Below are 23,482 nucleotides of genomic sequence, written 5' to 3'. Positions count from 1 at the left end.
TTGCTCAGGCTAATAAAATGGCTTCTCTGTACTGTTAACTGCTGAGACAGTGGTTCTCTAGAGCAGCTTTTTTGGGTTATAATTACTGATACAGGAATTGTATTCATTTGCTAACCAATTGGGATAGATGGTATTCTTTCTTGTATGTCTGTAAGCTATTGTTTTTCGTGGGCTCTGGGCAGAAGGCGTGATGGGGACAGAGAGAGGAGACGCGAGGAGAGAGATGCTGTAAGCTGGGCAACGGCACGGACCCCGAGCGGGAGTCCGAGGCCCAGGGTCTTCAGCGAGGATAGGAGACGAGGACAGACTCGTGTGGAGTGTTTGGTGGATCACCGAGGGTGGTCCCATTCGTGGGTTGGCGGAGTTCAGAGGACATTGATTGGAGGAAGGGGGACCCGGTTCTGTAAGAGCTCCAACGAGTGTGCACCGAACTGATAGTTACTGTCTTGGCACCTTTATTCTATTTGTTTCTACTAACCCATCACCAAGAAATACTTATAAAGTGTAATCATTTAATCGCATATGGCGTACTGTCGGTTAATTGGCGGTGTGGGGTACATCACACAGCATCCACACAAACTTGATCTCCCCGTTTGGCGGGGCTGAAGGCTGCTCCCCCTAGACGAAAGCGAGCTGAGCGAGTCTGAGGCTTACCAGGGGGCTACATACAAATTGTTTGCAAGTAAATGCAAAGAGTCATCAAACAACATGCTACAAGCATGGAGAACTGATTTGCATGAGAATCTGTCAGAAAAAGAGTGGTCAGAAGCTTGTTCCTTCGTTCAAACCCAGTCAGTGAACACTCATTCTAAGCGGATAACCAGACAGTACATTACTCCAGTCAGGTTTCGTCACTTTAACCCCAACATTCCAGAAACATGCTTTAAATGTAATCACTAAAAGGGGTCTCTGTTCCATTGTATGTGCGAGTGCCCCCAGATAATCTGCTTCTGGAAGAAGGTGCTGGATTTGATTAGTCAGATTATTGGAAAAAAGGTGCTCCTTGATCCTAAATTATGTATTCTGAACATTTATCCAAAGGACTTTGTAACCTCCAAAAATGCAAGGTCTCTGCTTAATACTTGTTTATTGGAAGCCAGACGTTGCATAGCCTATTCATGGAAGAAACCCACAACCAGTGGACTTTCACAATGGCTGAAAGGAGTGACTTCGTATCTTGCTCTAGAAAAGATCAACTCCATCACAGAAAAACAAACTTGGCAAATGTCGGGAAATTTGGGATATTTTCTACAAGTTTCTGGAGAACAATATTTGGGATGATGAAAGTAACAAATTGAACTGACAGCTTGTTTTTAATGGCCGGGTGTTTGCTTTTTTTGTGCGTTGTTTTTCCTTTTATTTCTGATGTATTTTATTTTTCCCTTTTTCTTTAACCTTGTTGCACTTTCAAACCTATGGATGATCGAATGTGTTTACTTTTCATTCTGTAAAAGCAATAAAGAGATGTTTGAAAACAAATAAGTGAACCTTTGAATCTTTGAATGGGAAAAGGGGAAGGTAGAGGGAAGCACCAGAGAGATATTCTGTAATGATCAATAAACCAATTGTTTGGAAGCAAATGACCTTGAGAGCAGAATTAGTCCATTCAGCCCATTGAGTCTGCTCCAACATTCCACCATGGCTGATTTGTGATCCCTCTGAACCCTATTCTCCTGTCTTCTCCCCGTATCCTTTCACGCCCTGATTAATGAAGAGCCTGTCAGCCTCCATTTTAATTATACCCAATATCTTGGCCTCCACGGTTGTTCATGGAAATCAATTCCACAGATTCACCACCCTCTGGCTGAAGAAATCACTCCTCATCTCTGTTTCTGCCAGGTGCTCCGATTTCCTCCTCCATCCCAAAGACGTGCTGGTTGTAAACTGGTTGTTGTAGATTCCTCCTCTGTGTCGGTAACTAGCAGGAGTAGTGAGGTAGTGTTCATGGGTACGGTGTCCACTCAAAAATCTTATGGCAAAGGGGAGGAAGCTGTTCCTGAATCAGTGAGTGTGTGTCTTCAGACAAATTGTCCCTCCTTTCTGGTAGTAGCAATGAGAAGAGGCTGGTGGGGCCCTTAATGATGGACAGTGTCTTTTTGAGGCACCGCTCCTTGAAGATGTCCTGGATAATATGGAGGCTGGAGCACACGATGGAGCTGACTAATTTTATAACTCTCTGTAGCTTACTTAAGCTCTCCTGTATCATACCGGATTTAGTATGTATTTGGTTTTAAGGAAGCAAATCGCTCTCAGTTTCGGTGTGCAAACACAAAGTAGATTTTCTTCAGTAAGGCCTTTGACAAGGTCCCGCATGGGAGGTTAGTTAGGAAAATTCAATCGCTAGGTATACATGGAGAGGTGGTAAATTGGATTAGACATTGGCTCAATGGAAGAAGCCAAAGAGTGGTAGTAGAGAATAGCTTCTCTGAGTGGAGGCCTGTGACTAGTGGTGTGCCACAGGGATCAGTGCTGGGTCCATTGTTATTTGTCATCTATATCAATGATCTGGATGATAATGTGGTAAATTGGATCAGCAAATTTGCTGATGACACAAAGATTGGAGGTGTAGTAGACAGTGAGGAAGGTTTCCAGAGTCTGCAGAGGGACTTGGACCAGCTGGAAAAATGGGCTGAAAAATGGCAGATGGAGTTTAATACAGACAAGTGTGAGGTATTGCATGTTGGAAGGACAAACCAAGGTAGAACATACAGGGTTAATGGTAAGGCACTGAGGAGTGCAGTGGAACAGAGGGATCTGGGAATACAGATAGAAAATTCCTTAAAGTAGTGTCACAGGTAGATAGGGTCGTAAAGAGAGCTTTTGGTACATTGGCCTTTATTAATCAAAGTATTGAGTATAAGAGCTGGAATGTTATGATGAGGTTGTATAAGGCATTGGTGAGGCCGAATCTGGAATATTGTGTTCAGTTTTGGTCACCAAATTTACAGGAAGGATATAAATAAGGTTGAAAGAGTGCAGAGAAGGTTTACAAGGATGTTGCCGGGACTTGAGAAACTCAGTTACAGAGAAAGGTTGAATAGGTTAGGACTATTCCCTGGAGCGTAGAAGAACGAGGGGAGATTTGATAGAGGTATATAAAATTATGATGGGTATAGATAGAGTGAATGCAAGCAGGCTTTTTCCACTGAGGCAAGGGGAGAAAAAAACCAGAGGACATGGGTTAAAGGTGAGGGGGGAAATGTTTAAAGGGAACATTGGGGGGGGCTTCTTCACACAGACAGTGGTGAGAGTATGGAATGAGCTGCCAGACGAGGTGGTAAATATGGGTTCTTTTTTAATATTTAAGAATAAATTGGACAGATACATGGATGGGAGGTGTATGGAGGGATATGGTCCTTGTGCAGGTCAGTGGGACTAGGCAGAAAATGGTTCGGCACATCCAAGAAGGGCCAAAGGGCCTGTTTCTGTGCTGTACTTTCTATGGTAAAGAGTTGTCAAGGTCTGAGTCAGAGTCACGGGCAGAGCTTGTGGTTGGACTACTCAGCCACGTGGTTACCCTGGGAATTGTTAGCTGTGCTGGATATGAAGCAAAGTAACCTGAGAATTATGCAAAGGCTAACTTGTTCCCAGTGACTGAATGTAGAAAGTGGAATGTATTAACCACATGGGAGACGTGAATGTAGAATGGTGCACTGTCATGTCGAGGAGAGATACTGTGCGGGTCAGGAGTGTGGGATCTGTAATCTAAATAATCCAGCACATGCATAATTACGTTTAAATCGTGAAGTTGAAATAGCATCCTGCTGTGGATGTGGTAGCATAGGATTCACTGGGTTATTTATTTAAAGGTACATGGAGGAATAAGGCCCTTCCTGCCCTTCGAACCGTGCTGCCCAGCAATCTCTGATCCAACCCTAGCCTAAACAGGGACAGGTAACAGTGATGAATTAACCTCCCAACTGGTTAATTCTATGCTTCTAGACTAGCTTCCATCCTATGCTTCTAGACTAGCTGTTGCACATCTCTTGTCAAGCATGGCTCCTTCACCCTTCTGTTCTTTCCCTGTCTCAGTGGGACAAAACTCTGCAGAGCCTCATCCAAGTGAAGCCCAAAATGACTTCCACTTTTCAATTGTGTGTTTCTGAGTGCATTCATCCCAGTTTGTACTCCCAGGTTCCTGCCCAATACCATCATAATCCAAACACCCGCACCCCCCCCCCCAGTTATTACTGCTGCAAGCAATCTTGTCGTACACTTGCAGACATGGCAACAAGAAACAGACTTGACTTTGACCGATACGTTTATTTATTTAATTATTCGAGAATAGCATGGAACAGGCCCAACGAGACGCACTGCCCAGCAACCGGCCGATTTAACCCTCGCCTCATCACAGGACAGTTTACAATGACCAATCAGACTACTAAGTAATAAATAATGGTAATCTATTCGAAGTATTTTTTAAGTATCTAATGGGGCAACACAGTGGCGTCTGGTTAGCGCAACACTTTGCAATTGGGTTCGATTCCCACTGCCACCTGTGAGGAGTTTATACGTTCTCAGCCTGACTGCGTGGGTTTCCTCCGGGTGCTCCTGTTTCCTCCCAGAGACCTACTGGTTGGTAGGTTAACTGGACATTGTAAATTGTCCTGTAATTAGGCTAGGGTTAATCGGGGGTGGCTCGCAGGGCAAGAAGGGCCTGTTCCACGCTGTATCTCAATAAATAATCAATAATAAATAAGTATATTAAAATGCTACTTTCCAAGTGCATAATTTCCTCCACTGTGTGTAACTTGGTATGGAACAGGTTGACACTTTGAAAAAGGTGGTACGAGCATTTCATTTCGGAACTTTGTATTTTATCAGCAAGGTACATATTTGAAAATCAAGTAGTAACAGCGATCAGATCATTTCTTGACCTGTCAATGCTGTCTTGCAGTGTACGCCATTCGCGAGGCCGCGACCAACAACTTGACCAAGTTGGTGGAGAAGTTTGGCAAAGACTGGGCAGAATCCACCATTATGCCGAAAGTACTTGCCATGGCCAGTGACCCCAACTACCATCACAGAATGACCACCCAGTTCTGCATTAACGTGAGTATAGCTTTGACAATGTACTTGCCCATGGCCAGTGACCCCAACTACCATCACAGAATGACCACCCTGTTCTGCATTAACGTGAGTATAGCTTTGACAATGTACTTGCCCATGGCTAGTGACTCCGACTACCATTGCAGAATGACCACTCTGTTCTGCATAACATGAGTATAACTTTGACAATACTTCCATTACACTTCACAAGCTGCTAAAATATTTCATGAATAAAACGTACAGTTAGAACACACACTAAAGAATAAAGAATTTAACAAAAATAATATGGATTTGTTTAAAATGTTCTTTTAATATATTCTTTGTGAATGTTTAGATTCTGCAAAAAATCAATTAACACTTTGCCAAAGCTCCTCCTTCCAATATTGACATCTGCTTGATACGAGCTTCTGTGCTTGCGTTATTTGCTGAGGTGTAGTGGTGTTTTGTGTTTAATCTGCAAGGTGTCTGGAGTAAAAATTGAGTTGAGGGTGAGACTTTTTATGATTTCGTGGAGCAGAGTTCCTAACCGTCCCTGTGGAAATGGACTGATGGTGTTAGCTGAAGGACAACTGATTTAATGACCTGTTGACCCACCAGATGGCTTACAGCTTTCAAGTTTTATTTCACAAGGCTCTGTTTCCGTGCTGTAGTGGACTATGGCTCTGTCTTTTGCTTAGAGTTCTGAGTACCTTGAAATGGACATTATACATTATCTGGCTGAGGGAATTGTAAGTTTTTTGACGCAACTAGTTTCAATTTACAAGTGTACTTAAAGGCCCCCACAGTCATTCCAGTTGCGGAATTAACTTCTTTCCCTGGATTTATTTGATGGGCCTGGGCTTTGCTGGAGTTTGGACAAGGTGATGGAGAGATTCAGTTGAAATGCCCAGATAAAATGGATGTTTCTAAAAGTGGGTGAGTCTAGGACTGGAGGGCACAGCCTTTGGAACAGAGGGATATCCCTTTAGAACGGAGATGAAGAATTTCTTTAGCCGAAGCGTGGTGAGTCTACAGAATTCATCACCACAGGCGGCGATGGGAGGCCAAGTAATTGGGTGTATTTAAAGTGGAGCTTGATAGGTTCTGGAGGGTGTCGAGAGGTCTGCACGACCTGGCGTTTTTGCGGTATCCTCAAGGATTTGGCAAGCTGGACTCTCAAGAATGCAGGTGCAGCGGCCGCGGCCATTGCTGGGAGTGGACTTCAGGTTGGATGAGAGTGGCCTGAGAGGGGAAAATGAAGTGGTGTTCAGTCGATTTCAACAACGAGCCAGGTTAAAAAGTTTAAAGAGTCGCAGGGGGAAAGACTAACTTCTCTGTGAGGCTTTACACACCTCAGCAGTGAACCGACTGTCACTGTCAGCACTTGTCTCCGCACTGAATTGACTTGCTGGCTGTGCCCTGCGACCATTGGGCCCCTGGCTCAGATAAAATGCTGAACTGGCTCCTTGGCTGTGGACTGCAACCATTGGGCCCCTGGACTGGTTTCACTTCTCTCAGCACAGAACTGATTCCCTTGCTGTGGCCTGCAGCCATCTACTGATCTGAACTGGCTCCCTGCCTGTGGGCCTAATTTCGGCGACCCTGCGGTTCATGTTCTGTTTCTTACTGCTTTACTATTTTTTTTATTCTTGTTTGCCCGATTTGTTCTTTTTGGGCACATTGCGTGTCTGACGGTCTTTGCTGTGTAGGATTCTTTCTTTTTCCATGGATTCTCTTGTGTTTCTTTGTTTTATGGCTGCCTGCAAGAAGACGAATCTCCTGCTTGTATATGGAGTTCATACTTTGGTAGCAATGTACTTTGAAATTTAGACCTCTGGATCAGCAGGAACACCTCAGAAAGATATGCCTGCGCGGGCTGGACCAAAACAGGGCTAACAGCCTGCGGGAGTGCTCGCTGGGATTCAAACTCATAGGGATGGGCCACAGGCCACATTTACAGTTGAGGTGGCAGTGGAGTTAAATATCGAAGGGAAACAAAGCAAGCCCAGTAAGGAGAGCAAACCTCAGTCTGATAAGAAATGCAAGATTATATTTATTTTGGTGTAAGCAACATTACTAGTAAAGCAAATGAGCTCACAGGAGGGTGATATTGTTACTGTCATAGAGAGGGTTGAATGGCTGAACGATTCACTCAGTGAATGGTGTGGTGGGCGTGGCACCGTAATATTGATTTATTACTGAAATATCGAGGAGGAGGACATTCTGGGACACACCTTACTAATCCACAAGCCTCTACTGGTGAACTTCCGGTAAGATGGCGGTGTGCTGGGGCGCGGCGGGTTCTACGGGGCCAGCCAAACGTGTTACTATCTTTTGTTTATTTCTTTACAATCTCAAGACCCTGCTGGAAGTTAAGCACTTAAAGAGTGCTGCGGCCTACCCCAACGGCGTAGAAACTGAAGAAGCTGGACTTGGGGCAGATCGTTCTGCTCCCTGTGTCAGAGAGTCAGCAATGTGGTTGGCGTGCAGACTGGCAGCGAGCAATTGTCTTAGTCTCCTTTCTTGTGATTGCAAAACCCTGTTGAGCATTGTTAATGTGTAATGCTGCAAGTCTGGTCTTCTGATTTATTGCGGACTACAGGGGCTGGCAGCAGGGGTGACTGACACCCCTGCAGGGTGAGCGGATGTGGCCTCAAGCCATGGGGCCGCCTGTTTGCAGCCACCCAGGAGAGAGGCATCAAGAGCTGGCACTGGAGGTGGTGTAGCGCAGCGTTTAAGCTAACATTGGTGCTGTCCCTCTCCCCCAAAGTGTTTGCTTGGCAGAAGGCAGGATGTATGTGTTCGACTACAGACTGCTGCAACATTCATGGACTCAGGGACTTGGACTATATTTGTTGTGTGACTATATTTTACTGCTATATGTGCCACGTGCTGTGTATGACTGTTGGTACTGTGTTTTGTACCTTGACCCTGAAAGAACACTGTTTCGTTTGGATGTATTCATGGGTATTTATGAATGACAATTAAACTTGAACTTGATGTAAACAGCCAAGAACAGCAAAACATTGGAATATTACCTGCAAGCTGCACACCAACCGGACTTGGAAATATATTGCCATTACTTCTGAAACCATCTTTTCACTGGGCGTCTCTGGAAATGCAGCCTTTTAGCCCCTCGCAAACAGCCACTGGACTCCGCGGGGAGAAATTTCAGGCTTCGTACATCTAAGGTGTATGTGACTTTGGTCCCGCAAAATCCGTGAGGTTGGGATGTCTCACCTACCCAAACCCCGGTTTGTGTGAATGCTGTGTGATTTACTGCCCCTGGCAATCGCCTGTCAGCAGAAAATAACAGATTGTACACTGCATAGAATTATTCAGGAGTATATTTAAGAATGTTAACTTAAGCAAAGAGTTATTAAAGGAAAGAAAGAGAAAAAAAGCAAAAAGGGCCCATTCTACTTAAAAAGTCACAACTGCACACTGGAGCTCAAATCTTGAACTTCTCTGTAAATCGCGCGCTGGACCCTCCCTCGGTCTGTGTGAAAGCACACAGCACCTTCCGAAGGTCACTGGAAATCCATCTTGAACAAAGAGGCTTTCCCACGGGATTATTGGTCCTTCCTCCTTGAAGCCATTCATCTGCAGAAAGCACCCTCATCGTCCACCATCTTTCCTCCTGTCTTCTCCCAGCTCCCGCCAAACAAAGACCTCTCTGCCCAGTAATCTCTAGCACCTTCTCCCAATTCTACCATCCTGATTGGATGACACCTCATTCCTGAGCTCAGACCCAAACAGGCTGAAAGCAGAACAGATTGCTCTTACAGAACTGCTAAAATGAAATGCCTACAGCATAGCAGTAAAAATCTGAACCAGGGCATTGACTCTGACTGGGTCAGAATCCTGGATCACCCACCCTAACTGCATTGTGGGTGCACCCACACCTCAAGGACTGCAGCCCACCACAAAGGAATTAAATACCACTTCAACCTGTGATGCCCACACATTCCTTGGAGGAATATGCAAAAAGAGCTTCAAGTAACAGAGTACAGGGAGTCCCTAGGAGTGGTCACATACGACAGCTCTCCCAGTATTCAGCATGAGGTACAGGAGCAAGGATATCAGAATCAGGTTTAACGTCACCGGCATAATGTTGTGAAATTTGCTGTCTTTGTGGCAGCAGCACAGTGCAACACATAATAATAGAGAAAACTGTGAATTACAGTAAATATATAAAATAATAGTGCGGAAACAGAAATAAAAAATAGTGAAGTAGAGCATGGGTTCAGTGTCCATTCAGAAATGGCAGAGGGGAAGAGACTGTTCTGGAATCGCTGAGTGTGTGCTTTCAGGCTTCTGTGCCTCCTTCCTGAGGGTAGCAGTGAGAAGAGGGCATGTCCTGGGTGGTGGGGGTCCTTCACCATGGATGCCGCCTTTTTGAGGCATCGCTCCTCAAAGATGTCCTGGATACGAAGGAGAAAGGCAAAACACAGTTGTGCGAGTTATCAGGTTATAGCAGTACAGAACCTCAACTTCTCTGATATCAGCACGAACGATTTCAAAGGGAATGGCCCAAAGGAGGGGGGATCCAGGAAAACTTCGTGAGAAACAGAGTGAGAGAAGGACGTGACTGGAAAACTCGAGCAGGGCAAGAAACCGAGTTATTAGGAGTCTTTAGTGGGGTTGGATATGGATGTATTTCCAAGGCCTGATGAAATGTATCCTTGGCTGTTATGGGAAGGAAGGGCTGAGCTCCCAAGGTCTCTTTGAGAGTTCAGTGCTCCCATTGCTCTCTCATTGCTCCCCCTCCGTGATCTCTGCTTCCCTTCGACGGGAGTCAGTGAAACCTTCTCTCACTCTGTGATATCTGCTCAGCTCTTTACTTCATCCCTCCCCCCTCCTGGTTTCACCCAGCAGCTTGTATTTCTTTCTCCACTCACCTTCCACCCCCCCCCCACAACTTTTAAATCTACTCATCTTTTTTCTCCACTCCTGCCGAAGGGTCTCGGCTGGAAATGTCGACTGTACTCTTTTCCACCGATGCTGCCTGGCCTGCAGAGTTCCTCCAGCATTTTGTGTGTGTTCAAGGATCCTGGTTGTTTAAAATCCTAAATTGTCACAGAACAGGTGCCAGGTAACTGGATCCCAGCAGTACGGTGCCGTTCTTCGACGAAGGCAGCAACTGGTAACTACAGAGCTGTGAATCTAACATCAGTGGTAGAAAGGGTGTTGTAAAAAGTCTCGAGGGACGGGATTCAGCTGCACTTGGGCAGAGCTTCATCAGAAATGGTCAGCGTGCAAGCGGTGATTCTGTCGGCCAGTTTGAGTTTCTTGGAGTTACGGGTGTACTCATGCAGTTGGTGTTGTCTACAGGGACTTCGGTAAATATTTTGACAAAATCCCCAAATGAGCAAGAGACCGAGGGATCCGAAGTAACTTCACAAATTGGGTTCAAAGTTGATTTGCTGATCAGCTTTTGTGATTACCCCGTGGCGTACCACAGGAATCTGTGCTGGAACTCTCCTGTAAATGATTTGGATGTGGCTAGAAGTTTAGAAGATGACATAAAAATGTGAGCTTTGTCTTGCAGTGTTAGTGCTAATGATGGTGAATTGGTTAGTTGGCCAACTAGGCAGAGCAATTGTACCTAGAACATAGAACGTTAAAGCACTGTGTTAAAGTGCTGTGCTGATCTTTTAACCTACTCTGAGATCAATCTAACCGTTCCCTCCTACATAGCCCTCCATTTTTCTATCATCTGTGTGCCTATCTAAGAGTTTGTCAAATGCCCCTAATGCATCTGCCTCTACCATCACGCCTGGCGGGGCATTCCACACACCCACCCACTCTGTGTGTGTGAAACAAAAATCTTACCTGTGTACCTTCCTCCAATCATCTCAAAATTATGCCTCTGGTATTGGCCATTTCTGCCTTGGGAAAAAGTCTCTGGCTGTCCACTCTATCCACACTTCTCATCCTCCTTCACTCCAAACAGAAAAAGCCCCAACTCACTCAACCTTTCCTCATAAGACACGCTCTCTAATGCAGGCAGCCTCCTGGCAAGTCTCCCCTGTGTGCCCTCTAGATATTCTCCATGCTTCCTATGACAAGAAGGAAGAAAAAGAAAATATTTAAAGAAAAACTGGATAGGTATATGGACAGGAAAGGAATGGAGGGTTATGGGCTGAGTGCAGGTCGGTGGGACTAGGTGAGAGTGGAGTTCGGCACGGACTAGAAGGGCCGAGATGGCCTGTTTCCGTGCTGTAATTGTTGTATGGTTCTACAAGTCACTTATAAATTAATAGCATCATAACATTTTAAGTAACATTTGGATATTAAACACACAGCACGTATTTTCCCCGCATGAGCATATAAAATCATTGCAACACACCAATATCGCTGATTCAGTGGGAGCCCTGGGCTTGTTTCCCTGCAACAAGACGGTCCTATCACGGGCTGATGGGAGTCAGCGATACTCGAAGGGGGTTCCTTATGTCCAGTCTTTTCCGCAATTTAGTTTTCGTTGCATTCATTGCAGAGATATGTTGGAAATGGAAGCACCGTTTTCAGTGCTTTCATGGCTATCTCAGTATATTTAGCCTTGACTTTGATCCAGAATGTCGCCAGAGATGTTATGTCAAACATACTTTTCAGCCCACCGTCATTTGCAAGCTCGAGGAGCTGATCTTATTCCCATGCTGACATGGATGATGTGCGAGTAATGACCTCGCGTGTGTTCAAGCTGAACAGTGGGTGAGAGGGAATGAGGAAAGGTGCAGCGACTCCTATCGCCAAATCATGTCGTTTCCTCGCGGCCCGGTAGCACATGCTTTGTGGCTTGGTACTGGTCCGCAGCACGGTGGTTGGGGACTGCTGCGCTAGGGAAATTCTAAGCAGTTTCTAGAGTAGGTTACCTGGTCGGCACAACACTGTGGGCCGAAGGGCTTGTAATGTGCTGTGAATTTCTATGTTCGGAAACATGTGGTTAAACCTCCCAGCCCTCTCGTGCTTTCCCACTTATTTCTGCCTTCTCTGCTTACCGGACCTGCCTGTTCAGTGAGTTTGACACAGAATTCTGAGTTAACACCTGCTACACTAGTATCCTGTGTCCCAGCCCTGCTGCCTCACCAGCTTAAACCCTCCCAAAGTGCTCGAGCAAAGGTATGGATAAAAGGGACGCACAGAGGCGGTTTCCAATAGCGCAAGAGTCTGGGGCCAGAGGGCACAGCCTCAGAATAGAAGGACGTCCCTTTACAGCAGAAGTGAGGAGGAATTTCTTTAGCCAGAGGGTACTGAATCGGTGGAATTCATTGTCACAGACGGCTTTGGAGGCCAAGTCATTGAGTATATCTAAAGTGGAGGTTGATAGATTCTTGATTTGTTAAGGGCGTGAAAAGATATGGGAGGAGGCAGAAGAATGGGGTTGGGAGGAAAAATAAATCAGCCATGATGGAATGGCAGAGGAGACTCATAGAAACAAAGAAAATCTACAGCACAATACAGGCCCTTCGGCCCACAGAGCTGTGCTGAACATGTCCTTACCTTAGAAATTACTCCGCTTACCTATAGCCCTCTATTTTTCTAAGCTCCATGTATCCATTCAGGTGTCTCTTCAAAGACCCGATCGTTTCCGCCTCCACCGCCGCCTCTGGCAGCCCATCCCACACACTCACCACTCTCTGCATAAAAAAAACTTGCATTGAAACATAGAAAACCACAGCACAATACAGGTCCTTCAGCCCGCAAGGTTGTGCCGAACATGTCCCTACCTTAGAAATTACTCGGCTTACCTGTAGCCACCTATTTTGCTAAGCTCCATGTACCTATCCAAAAGTCTCTTAAAAGACTCTATTATATCTGGCTCCACCACCGATGCCGGTAGCCCATTCCACACACTCACCACTCTCTGAGTAAAAAACTTACCCCTGATATTTCCTCTGTACCTACTCCCCAGCACCTTAAACCTGTGTCCTCTTGTGGCAACCATTTCAGACCTGGGAAAAAGGCTCTGACTATCCACATGATCAATGCCTCTCATTATCTTACACACCTGTATCAGGTAACCTCTCATCCTCCATCGTTCCAAGGAGAAAAGGCCGAGTTCAGTCAACCCATTCTCATCAGTCATGCTCCCCAATCCAGGCAACATCCTTGTAAATCTCCTCTGCACCCTGTCTATGGCTTCCACATTCTTCTTGTAGTGAGGCGACCACAGTACTATAAGTGGGGTCTGACCAGGGTCCTATATAGCTGCAACATTACCTCTCGGCTTCTAAATTCAGTTCCATGTTTGATGAAGGCCAATACACTGTATGCCTTCTTAACCACAGAGTCAACCTGCGCAGCAGCTTTGAGCGTCCTATGGACTCGGACCCCAAGATCCCTCTAATCCTCCACACTGCCAAGAGTTTTACCATTAATACTATATTCTGCCATCATATTTGACCTACCAAAATGAACCACTTCACACTTATCTGGGTTGAATTCCGTCTGCCACTTCTCAGTCCAGTTTTGCATTCTATCAATGTCCCGCTCTAACCTCTGACAGCCCTCTACACTACCCACAACACCTCCAACCTTTGTGTCTCAGCAAACTTACTAAGCCATCCCTCCACTTCCACTTCCTCATCCAGGTCATTTATAAAAATCACGAAGAGTAAGGGTCCCAGAACAGATAACTGAGGCCGACCTCCATGCAGAATATGACCTGCCTACAACCACTCTTTGCCTTCTGTGGCAAGCCAGTTCTGATCCACAAAACAATGTCCCCTTGGATTCCATGCCTCCTTACTTTCTGAATAAGCCTTGCATGGGGTACCTTATTAAATGCCTTGCTGAAATCCATATACACTACGTCTACTGCTCTTCCTTCATCATTGTGTTTAGTCACATCCTCAAAAAATTAAATCAGGCTTGTAAAGCACGACCTGCCCTTGACAAAGCCATACTGACTATTCCTAATCATGTTATACCTCTCCAAATGTTCATAAATCCTGCCTCTCAGGATCTTCTCCATCAACTTACTGAGGTAGGACTCTTTGGTCTATAACTTCCAGGGCTATCTCTACTCCCTTTCTTGAATAAAGGAACAATATCGGCAACCCTCCAATCCTCCAGAACCTCTCCCATCCCCATTGATGATTCAAAGATCATCACCAGAGGCTCAACAATCTCCTCCCTCGCCTCCCACGGTAGCCTGGGGTACATCTCATCCAGTCCTAGCGATTTATCCAACTTGATGCTTTCCAAAAGCTCCAGCACATCCTCTTTCTTAATATCTACATGCACAAGCTTTTCAATCTGCTGCAAGTCATCACAACAATCACTAAGATCCTTTTCTATAGTGAATACGGAAGTATTCATTAAGTACCTCTGCTATTTCCTCCGGTTTCATACATACTTTCCCACTGTCACACTTGATAGGTCCTATTCTTTCACGTCTTATCCTCTTGCTCTTCACATACTTGTAGAATGCCTTGGGGTTTTCCTTAACCCTGCCTGCCAAGGCCTTCTCATGGCCTCTTCTGGCTCTCCTAATTTCCTTCTTAAGCTCCTTCCTATTAGCCTTGTGCTGTGGTAAAGGAGATAGAATTATGATCACTATCTCCAAAATGCTCTCCCACTGAGAGACCTGACACCTGACCAGGTTCATTTCCGAATACCAGATCAAGTACAGCGTCTTCTCCTATAGGCTTATCTACATATTGTGTCAAGAAACCTTCCTGAACACACCTAACAAATTCCACCCCATCTTAAACCCCTTGCTCTTGGGATCCACCAATCGATATTTGGGAAATTAAAGCCTCCCATCATGACAACTCTGTTATTATTACACCTTTCCAGGATCTGTTTCCCTATCTGCTCCTCGATATCCCTGTTACTATTGGGCGGCCTATGAAAAACACCCAGTAAAGTTATTGACCCCTTTCTGTTCCTAACCTCCACCCACAGAGACTCCGTAGACAATCCCTCCATGGCGTCCACCTTTCCTGCAGCTGTGACACTATCTCTGATCAACAGTGCCACGCCCCCACCTCTTTTGCCTCCCTCCCTGTCCTTGTTGAAACATCTAAAACCCAGCAGTTGAAGTAACCATTCCTGTCCCTGAGCCATCCTAGTCTCTAATGGCCACCACATCATATCTCCAAGTACTGATCCACGCTCTAAGCTCATCCGCTTTGTTCACAACACTCCTTGCGTTAAAATAGACGTATCTCAAACATTCGGTCTGAGAGCATCCTTTCTCTATCACCTGCCTATCCTCCCTCTCGCACTGTCTACAAGCTTTCTCTATTTGTGAGCCAACCCCCTCTTCCCTAGTCTCTTCAGTTCGGTTCCCAGCCCCCAACCATTCTAGTTTAAACTCTCCCCAGCAGCCTTAGCAAACCTCCCTGCCAGGATATTGGTCCCCCTCAGATTGAAGTGCAACCCGTCCTTTTTGTACAGGGCACAACTGCCCCAAGAGAGGTCCCAATGATGTAGAAATCTGAATCCCTGCCCCCTGCTCCAATCCCTCAGCCACGCATTTATCCTCCACCTCATTAACCACTGACATCTCCTCTGTACCCACTCCCAAGCACCTTAAAACTATGCCCTCTCGTTCTAGCCATTTCAGCCCTGGGAAAAAGCCTCTGACTATCCACACAATCAATGCCTCTCATTATCTTGTTCACCTCTATCAGGTCATCTCTCATCCTCGTTCGCTGCAAAGAGAAAAGGCCGAGTTCACTCAACCTATTCTTATAAAGCATGCTCCACAATCCAGGCAACATCCTTGTAAATCTCCTCTGCACCCTTTCTATGGCTTTCACGTCATTCCTGTAGTGAGGCAACCAGAACTGAGCACAGTACTCCAGGTGGGGTCTGACCAGGGTCCTATATAGCTGTAACATTACCTCTCGGGTCTTAAACTCAATCCCACGATTGATGAAGGCCAATGCACCGTATGCCTCCTTAACCGCAGAGTCAACCGCATAGCAGCTTTGAGTGTCCTATGGACTCTGACCACAAGATTCCTCTGATCCTCCACAGTGCCAGGAGTCTGACCACTAATGCTATATTCTGCCATCATATATGACTCGATAGCCGAATTCCGCTCTTGCGTCTTATAATCCTGGTTCCCTCTTGGCTCGGGTCACCTTGTCATGGAAGAGATCCCAGTGATGCTGTCTGCTCTGCACCCACACTTTGTACATTTCAGCCGTCCTGCCTTCCTGTTTCTAAACTCGCTCGTACCTGGCAGAAGGGGTAGTCCAGCGATTACAATATACCAGCACTTTTTCTTTACAGCTTGTCTATTGATCTGTAAATCTCCGTTGCAGGACCTCATCTCTCTCCTTGCGGGTGATCATTGGTGCCAGTGTGGACTATGCCTTTTTATCATGGGGCAAAATACATTCTGAGCATCGCACAAATCAGATCGATGATCTTTTCTTCAGTCTTGCTTCGTGAAGTTCGGGGCTGTGAATGAACGTTTGCATTTTCTGCTGGTTTTTTTTAGGTGTTGTCTGAAGCCTGTGGCCAAGAAATCACAGCAAAGCACATGCTGCCGACGGTTCTCCAGATGGCAGGCGATCAGGTGGCAAACATTCGCTTCAACGTGGCTAAATCATTGCAGAAAATAGGACCGGTTTTAGATGCCAGGTAAGTATTTGAGTTGGGGCTTATAACCCGGCCTGTGGAGAATGTTTCACCTCCAGTTTGGAATGGAAATTGAGACGCCACTGTGGTGGCATTTAGTGATGGAGTCGCACCGTCTTTTGTACCCACAGGTCCAATCCGGCCAAGACCACCGTCTCTGCCGGTCCCATCGTCCCAGGTTCTCAACCTGGGGTTCATGGACCCCTAGCGTAATGATCCATGGCACCAAAATAGTTGTGCACCCTTGCTCTAAACCTTTCCTGCCCGCGTACCTGTCCTTATTGAAGTTGTTAATGTGCCTGCCTCAACCAGTTCCTCTGGCAGCTCATTCCATGTACTGCATGGGGGAGGGGCATAAACTTAACCCTCGGGCCTCCCCCTCCCCTGTGGTGTTTGCCTCACTTTCCTGCTTGACCTTGATCCTTTGGTACCCTTAAACGATCTTCTTCTCTATCCAGAGGTTAAGGCCATAAGACACAGGAGCAGAACCAGGCCGTTCGGCCCATCGATACTGCACGGCCATTCTATCATGGCTGATTTATTATTCCCCTCAACCCCACTCGCCTGCCTTCTCCCCTTTTTTTTAAAGAAAGGACATCCTCACCAAGAACATTTAGTAGCCCGTTTCTACCCTCCAAATTACCTGTTTAAGGTCTCTCCACTGCCTTTGTATTCCAAGGGCCTCATTTTACTACAGCTTTCCCAAGCAATGCGCAATATTCCTTTGGGTTCTGGATATAGTCAGTTGTACTGTATAGAAGCATGACCTCTTGTCCATTGCATCTATACTGACAATCACTCCTTGCTATTGTAAACCCACTCAGCCACACTAACTCCACATCCCTCTGTCTTGCTCACTGAACCTGTAGAACAGGCCCGTTGGCCCACAATGTTGTACCAAACTAATTCTTCCTTTTCAGTCCGGACGAAGGGTCTGGGCCCGAAACGTCACCTGTTTATTCATTTCCATAGGTGCTACCTGACCTGCTGAGGTCCTCCAGCATTTTGTGTGTGTTGCTCTGGGTTTCCAACACCTGCAGACTTTATAAATAAAGCAGCGCCTAATTGAACCATGTCCTTTTGCCCGCACGTGGCCAATATCCTCCATTCTCCGCACGTTCATTTGCCTGTCTAACAGTGTCTAAAATACTTCAATGCTCACACAAAACGCTGGAGGAACTCAGCAGATCAGGCAGCGTCCATGGAAATGAATAACCAGTCGACGTTTCAGACCGTGACCCTTCATTGGATCGTAAACACTTGTTCTTGTTTCATACCTGCATCCACTTCCACCAGACCCGTCGGTGTGTTCCAGGTACTCAAATCCTCAGCACATCTTTGAGCTGTTCTCTTCTGGCTTTTACATCTCAACTGTGAGCCGTCTGCTTTTGCCTCAGAATTTTGTAAACTTCTGTCAACTCGTCCCTCCCTCAGACTCCATCACCCTGGAGAAAGCAACCTCTCCGGTAACATCTGCAGTACCAGCCAGCATGTCTTCTGTACCTTTTTCAGATCCTTTAAAGGGGAGGCCAGAGCTGAATTCAGTACTCCAAATGTGACCTAACCAGAGATTTATCACAGGCAACATCCTGTAAACATCTTCTGTACCTTCTCCAAAGTATCCACACCCTTTAAAGGGGAGGCCAGAGCTGAATTCAGTACTCCAAATGTGACGTAAGCAGAGATTTATCACAGGCAACGTCCTGTAAACATCTTCTATACCTTCTCCAAAGTCTCCACACCCTTTAAAGAGCTGGCCAGAGCTGAATTCAGTACTCCAAATGTGACCTAACCAGAGGTTTATCACTGGCAACGTCCTGTAAACATCTTCCATACCTTCTCCAAAGTCTCCACACCCTTTAAAGAGCTGGCCAGAGCTGAATTCAGTACTCCAAATGTGACCTAACCAGAGGTTTATCACAGGCAACGTCCTGTAAACATCTTCTGTACCTTCTTCAAAGTTTCCACGCCCTTTAGAGGGGAGACCAGAGCTGAATTCAGTACTCCAAATGTGACCTAACCAGAGGTTTATCAAGTGACTGTCCAGGTTTTTGTTCCGGCCTGCACCACCACCACCTCCTTTGGCAGCTCAGCTACCAACTCCTGCATGAAAAGTTTGCTCCTCCAATCTTCTTTAATACATTTTCCCTCTCTCCTTCAACCACTGATGGATAAATCCTGGTTAGAAGTGAAAACCGCACAGTGAGATTTCAGTTAACGCCACCACCATCTTCATCAGCATGTGACGTGGGCGATCGTGGTCTCTCCATGGCCACGGTTGTTCTTGGCAAATTATCCTGCAGAACTGGTTTGTGCCATTGACGCCTTCTGGGCCGTGTGTGTTTTTACAAGATGAGGTGACCCCCCCCCCCCCCACCCCCCAGCCATTATCAGTGCTCTTCAGAGATTGTCTGCCCGGCATCAGTGGTCGCACAACCAGGACTTGTGATCTGCACCGGCTGCACACATGACTGTCCACCATCTGCTCCCACGGCATTGCGTGACCCTGATCAGGTGGGGGGTCTCAAGCAGGTGTTCCACCTTGCCCAAGGGTGACCTGCAGGTCTGCGGAGGGAAGGAGCACCCTGCACCTCCTTTGGTAGCAACGTATCTCCACCCCGCCAACCCGTCCGGTGAACGATTTTTGTGAAATTGTGCATTTGTGATTTGATTGGAATTTGTGTGGAAAGCAATAACAGACGGATTGCATTAAAAGGAAGTTTATGCATTCAGTGCCCCCTCTCTTCAACGGCATAAAAATGCGGCATCCGAATTATTCTCCTTTTGCATCCACTAACCCAAATGAGCTCAGCTGCAGTTTGTGACCGTACTCTGCTAGTTGAGCTCTAACCTGTATCTGGCCAGTAAACGATCAGTTGTGGTAGTGGGAGCCTGCGTGAGAGGCAGAAAGAGGAGATTTTAATCTGGGTAATATCCAGTATCGCTTTAGATTTAAGTGAATGTGCTGCTGTCTTGTTTTGAAGGTCACAGGTACTAAAACTTGCTTTTAAATCACAGCACTTTACAGAACGAGTTCAAACCAATATTGGAGAAATTGGGTCAGGACCAAGATATGGACGTAAAGTACTTTGCGCAGGAAGCCATGACTGGTAAGCTGTGGCTTTGGACCCAGCTCGGTACGAGCATAAGCATTCTCCCTTCGAGCAGTTGTGGCCTGCATTGTCCCAGAGTCTGTCACTGGGTCTCTGAAGATGAGCACAAGACAAGATGGGTGTCTGCTGGGTTCCTGCTGTGGGGGCACTGATGGTAGAAAAGGCTCTTTAAGCTAAAGATGTGTGTTTTGTAATCTGCACGTGTAACGAGTGAGGGTCGGGGAAAAACATGCAGTCCTCAGCACGTTCATTAAAGGGGATAAAACACAAATTATGGATTCAAAACTCTGAACCAGCAAGAGGGTTATTCGAGCTGCTGGAACAATGCTGTGATATTTGGAACTGTTTCCAGTTAAAGGGATTTACTAATTGTTCAGAATTATAAACCTTGTTATAGAGCCAAGCATGAAGTTCTCAGTTCTGTCTCTTACTTGCCTCCCTGTTTCTGTAAGCTGAATATTTTAAGAACCAATCCAGAGTTTTGAGTACAATCCTCAGTAAAGAGTTCTGTGTTTATATTAGGTGATTTTTAGGGTTTAGGAACGGGTGTTAAAATCTAGTGCCAGACATCCCACCCTGCAAAAACTCATTTCAGGGAGGTAGCAGTACGATATGGAGAGCAAGCTGTTGCCCCATGTAGCAAGCTCCCCGTCTGCATGCACCCAAAGGAACGGCAGATTGAGTTTGGTACCAGGAGCAGCACAGGAGTTGTCATTCAGCGTAGGACTGCCTTAGGGACTCCAGCTCCGGGTTTACTCCCGAAGCCTTCCCTGTGAGTGGGTACAGCCGCAAGGCAGCAGAGGTTTGAGATCAGAATTTTCCTTCTCCTAGATGAGCTGACGAGTCCCATCTCCCCGAATAGGTCTTGAAGCAACAGGAATTAAGAGTTGGCAATGTATGAATTCACTTGCAATATTTTAGAAATGACATACTCCATCGCAAGAATTCCCACAAGTTGTCGTCATAGCTTACAGATAGATGCGTGTTCTGATTATCTTCAGAAACGTTCCCATTTTGTCTCCTTTTAATATCTAATCTGCATGTTTTCCTTCTTATCTAGTGCTTGCCTTATCATAGAAAGGAGTGAAGAAACGGCTGTCCAGACTTGCAACGAGATCTGCCGCTGACATCTTTGAAAACCTTCTTCACTCTCTCTTTGTACCGTATAGGAAAAAGGAAAGTTACGTCACATCCGGAGTTTCTCCAGTTGCCGGACGATTTCCCTCCACGCCTCTCTGACGGAGTGGGGAACCGCGTACGAGGCAAGTGACAGCAGTGGTTTGCCATTGCCTTCTGCCGGGTGAGTTTCCAAAGAGATCACCAGCTCGTAACCCAGCATGGATGGAAAGCGTGCATGGGAGCCGGCTGGATTCAAACTCGGGGTGACGCCACTACAGCATCAGCCGGGTCAGCCTACTGTATAATATGGGGACTACTTTATGTTGTAGTAACACATCGTTGCATGCGCTATTAGGCGCACATTGATACGTATGTGTGTGTTCTGCATCATTTTCTACCAGTAAAGAACCATGAAACTTCGCTCCTGTCTCCAGCATTTTTATTAATAGCATTGTTGTGTAGCCAGGCCACATACACAACACTCTTTAAAGAATTACCCCTGGAAATGTAAATGTCTCGTACGTAGTGTCACTGGATTTTAGCTGCCTTGTAGATTCTAGTTCTGCAGTCTTTCTGCTGTCTCAATTTAGCTTGAGATATCAAGCTGTCTACTTCCCCTATTTATTTTCATTGACTGTAGTGTACCCAGTGGCATTGTGTATCCGATGGGTTTAACTGTTAACAAGGATGTGAGGTTATTAGCTTTGCTGCTCTGTCGACAGTCACTTGTATCCAGTATGCCTCCTCCTCCTTTCCCAAAACACCTTCGCTTGTATTCCCAGCATCCAGTGGCAAATGCTCGAATTAAAACTGAAGATGTTGTCCAATCTGAAACTGTTCTCGGATGGGGTGGCAGAGGAGGGGCCCAGTGAGGGGCCCACATTGGATGGGCCTTGGCTTGGGGAAGTGGTCCACATTAATGGGTCCTGACCCTGATGTAGGAGAGGGTTTCGCATTTGATGGGGCCTGGTGAAGGGGTGGGTTCCACATTGATGGTTCCTAAGGTGGGGCCCACATTTAATGGGGCCTCATGTGTCTGCACTCATTGTCCCCACGTTGCTGAATGATGTGCTATAAGTTTTGACCTACCTTAATTTCCCTTTTAATTGTTTTTAACATTAAAAGAAAGAGTGCCCGTTAGACAGTTATTGAAATGACTTTCAATGCCGACCTCATTATTCCAGTGACTTGAACAGCAGTGCCAGTGGATGCTGTGATTACCTGATGGTTTGGTTCGGCAGCCATTGCTTCTGTACATATTAGTTAAAGTAGATTTTTCAATAGCTAAGCTTCTCTTCCCGACCAGAATTACACAATATTGTATCATTCCAGTGGTCTAGTCACATTTGGGATGCCATTTCAATATTGCAAATCACGTAATTTAATCTCTGTTAGCTTTTTGAGTGATTTTAGAGATTGTGTTAGGCACGTTTAACCTGTTACCAGTGGACGTCTTTCTCCTAATTTGTATATTACATCATTCTTTTGACTGCTTTAATTAATAAAGTGGATTAAGGTAAACGCTGCTTCGTGTTGCACACCAGAGAGGTGCAGGATTTACCGCCTTGCGACTTTTGCGGAGCAGAAACTCGTAAAAAGCATGTCATGTGTTTCGTTTCCTTTTAATTTTTTCCTTCTGTTACATTTCTTTTTGAGGTAGCTTTCTGTGCTGTTCACTGGGTTTTAGACCAAGGTCTTGCACACAAATCAGAGTTAGTCACTGAAGATTTAGTCAATGTGGAGAGACAAGTACAGCAGGGGAACGGGCCCTTCACCTCTTCTCTCTGGCGTCTTCTCTCTTCATCTCTTCCTAACAAAAGCCCCAAGCCCAACCTTAGTGTCCCTCACCAAAGAAACCTCCCCTTAATCATAAGACCATAAGATGGAGGAGCAGAAGTAGGCCCATCAGCCCATCGAGTCTGCTCCGCCATCCAATTCTTCCAGTCATCCCCATTCCCCTTGCCTCCTCATGATGCCCTGGCTAATCAAGAACCTATCTATCTCTGCCTTAAATACACCCAATGATTTGGCCTCCACAGCCACTTGTGGCAACAAATTCCACAAATTTACCACCATCTGACTAAAGAAATTTCTCCGCATCTCTCTTCTAAATGGATGTCCTTCAATCTTGAAGTCGTGCCCTCTTGTCCTAGACTCCCTGACCGTGGGAAATAACTTTATCATATCTAATCTGTTCAGGCCTTTTAACATTTGGAATGTTTCTATGAGATCCCCCTCCCCTCATTCTCCTGAACTGCAGGGAATACAGCCCAAGAGCTGCCAGACGTTCCTCATACGGTAACCCTTTCATTCCTGGACTCATTCTCGTGACTCTTCGCTGAACCCTCTCCAATGTCAGTATATTCTTTCTAAAATAATGAGCCCAAAGCTGCACACAATACTCCAAGTGTGGTCACACGAATGCCTTATAGAGCCCCAACATCACATCCCTGCTCTTTCATTCTATACCTCCAGAAATGAATACCAACATTGCATTCGTCGCGTTCACCACCAACTCAACCTGGAGGTTAACCTTTAGGCTATCCTGCACAAGGACCCCCAAGTCCCTTTGCATCTCTGCATTTTGAATTATCTCCCCATCTAAATAATAGTCTGCCTGT

This window comes from Mobula birostris, chromosome 10 (genome assembly GCF_030028105.1).
Source record: "Mobula birostris isolate sMobBir1 chromosome 10, sMobBir1.hap1, whole genome shotgun sequence".
In the NCBI taxonomy this organism is placed as follows: domain Eukaryota; kingdom Metazoa; phylum Chordata; class Chondrichthyes; order Myliobatiformes; family Myliobatidae; genus Mobula; species Mobula birostris.
The sequence above is the reverse complement of the archived record's forward strand: the minus strand, read 5'-3'. Positions refer to the sequence as shown.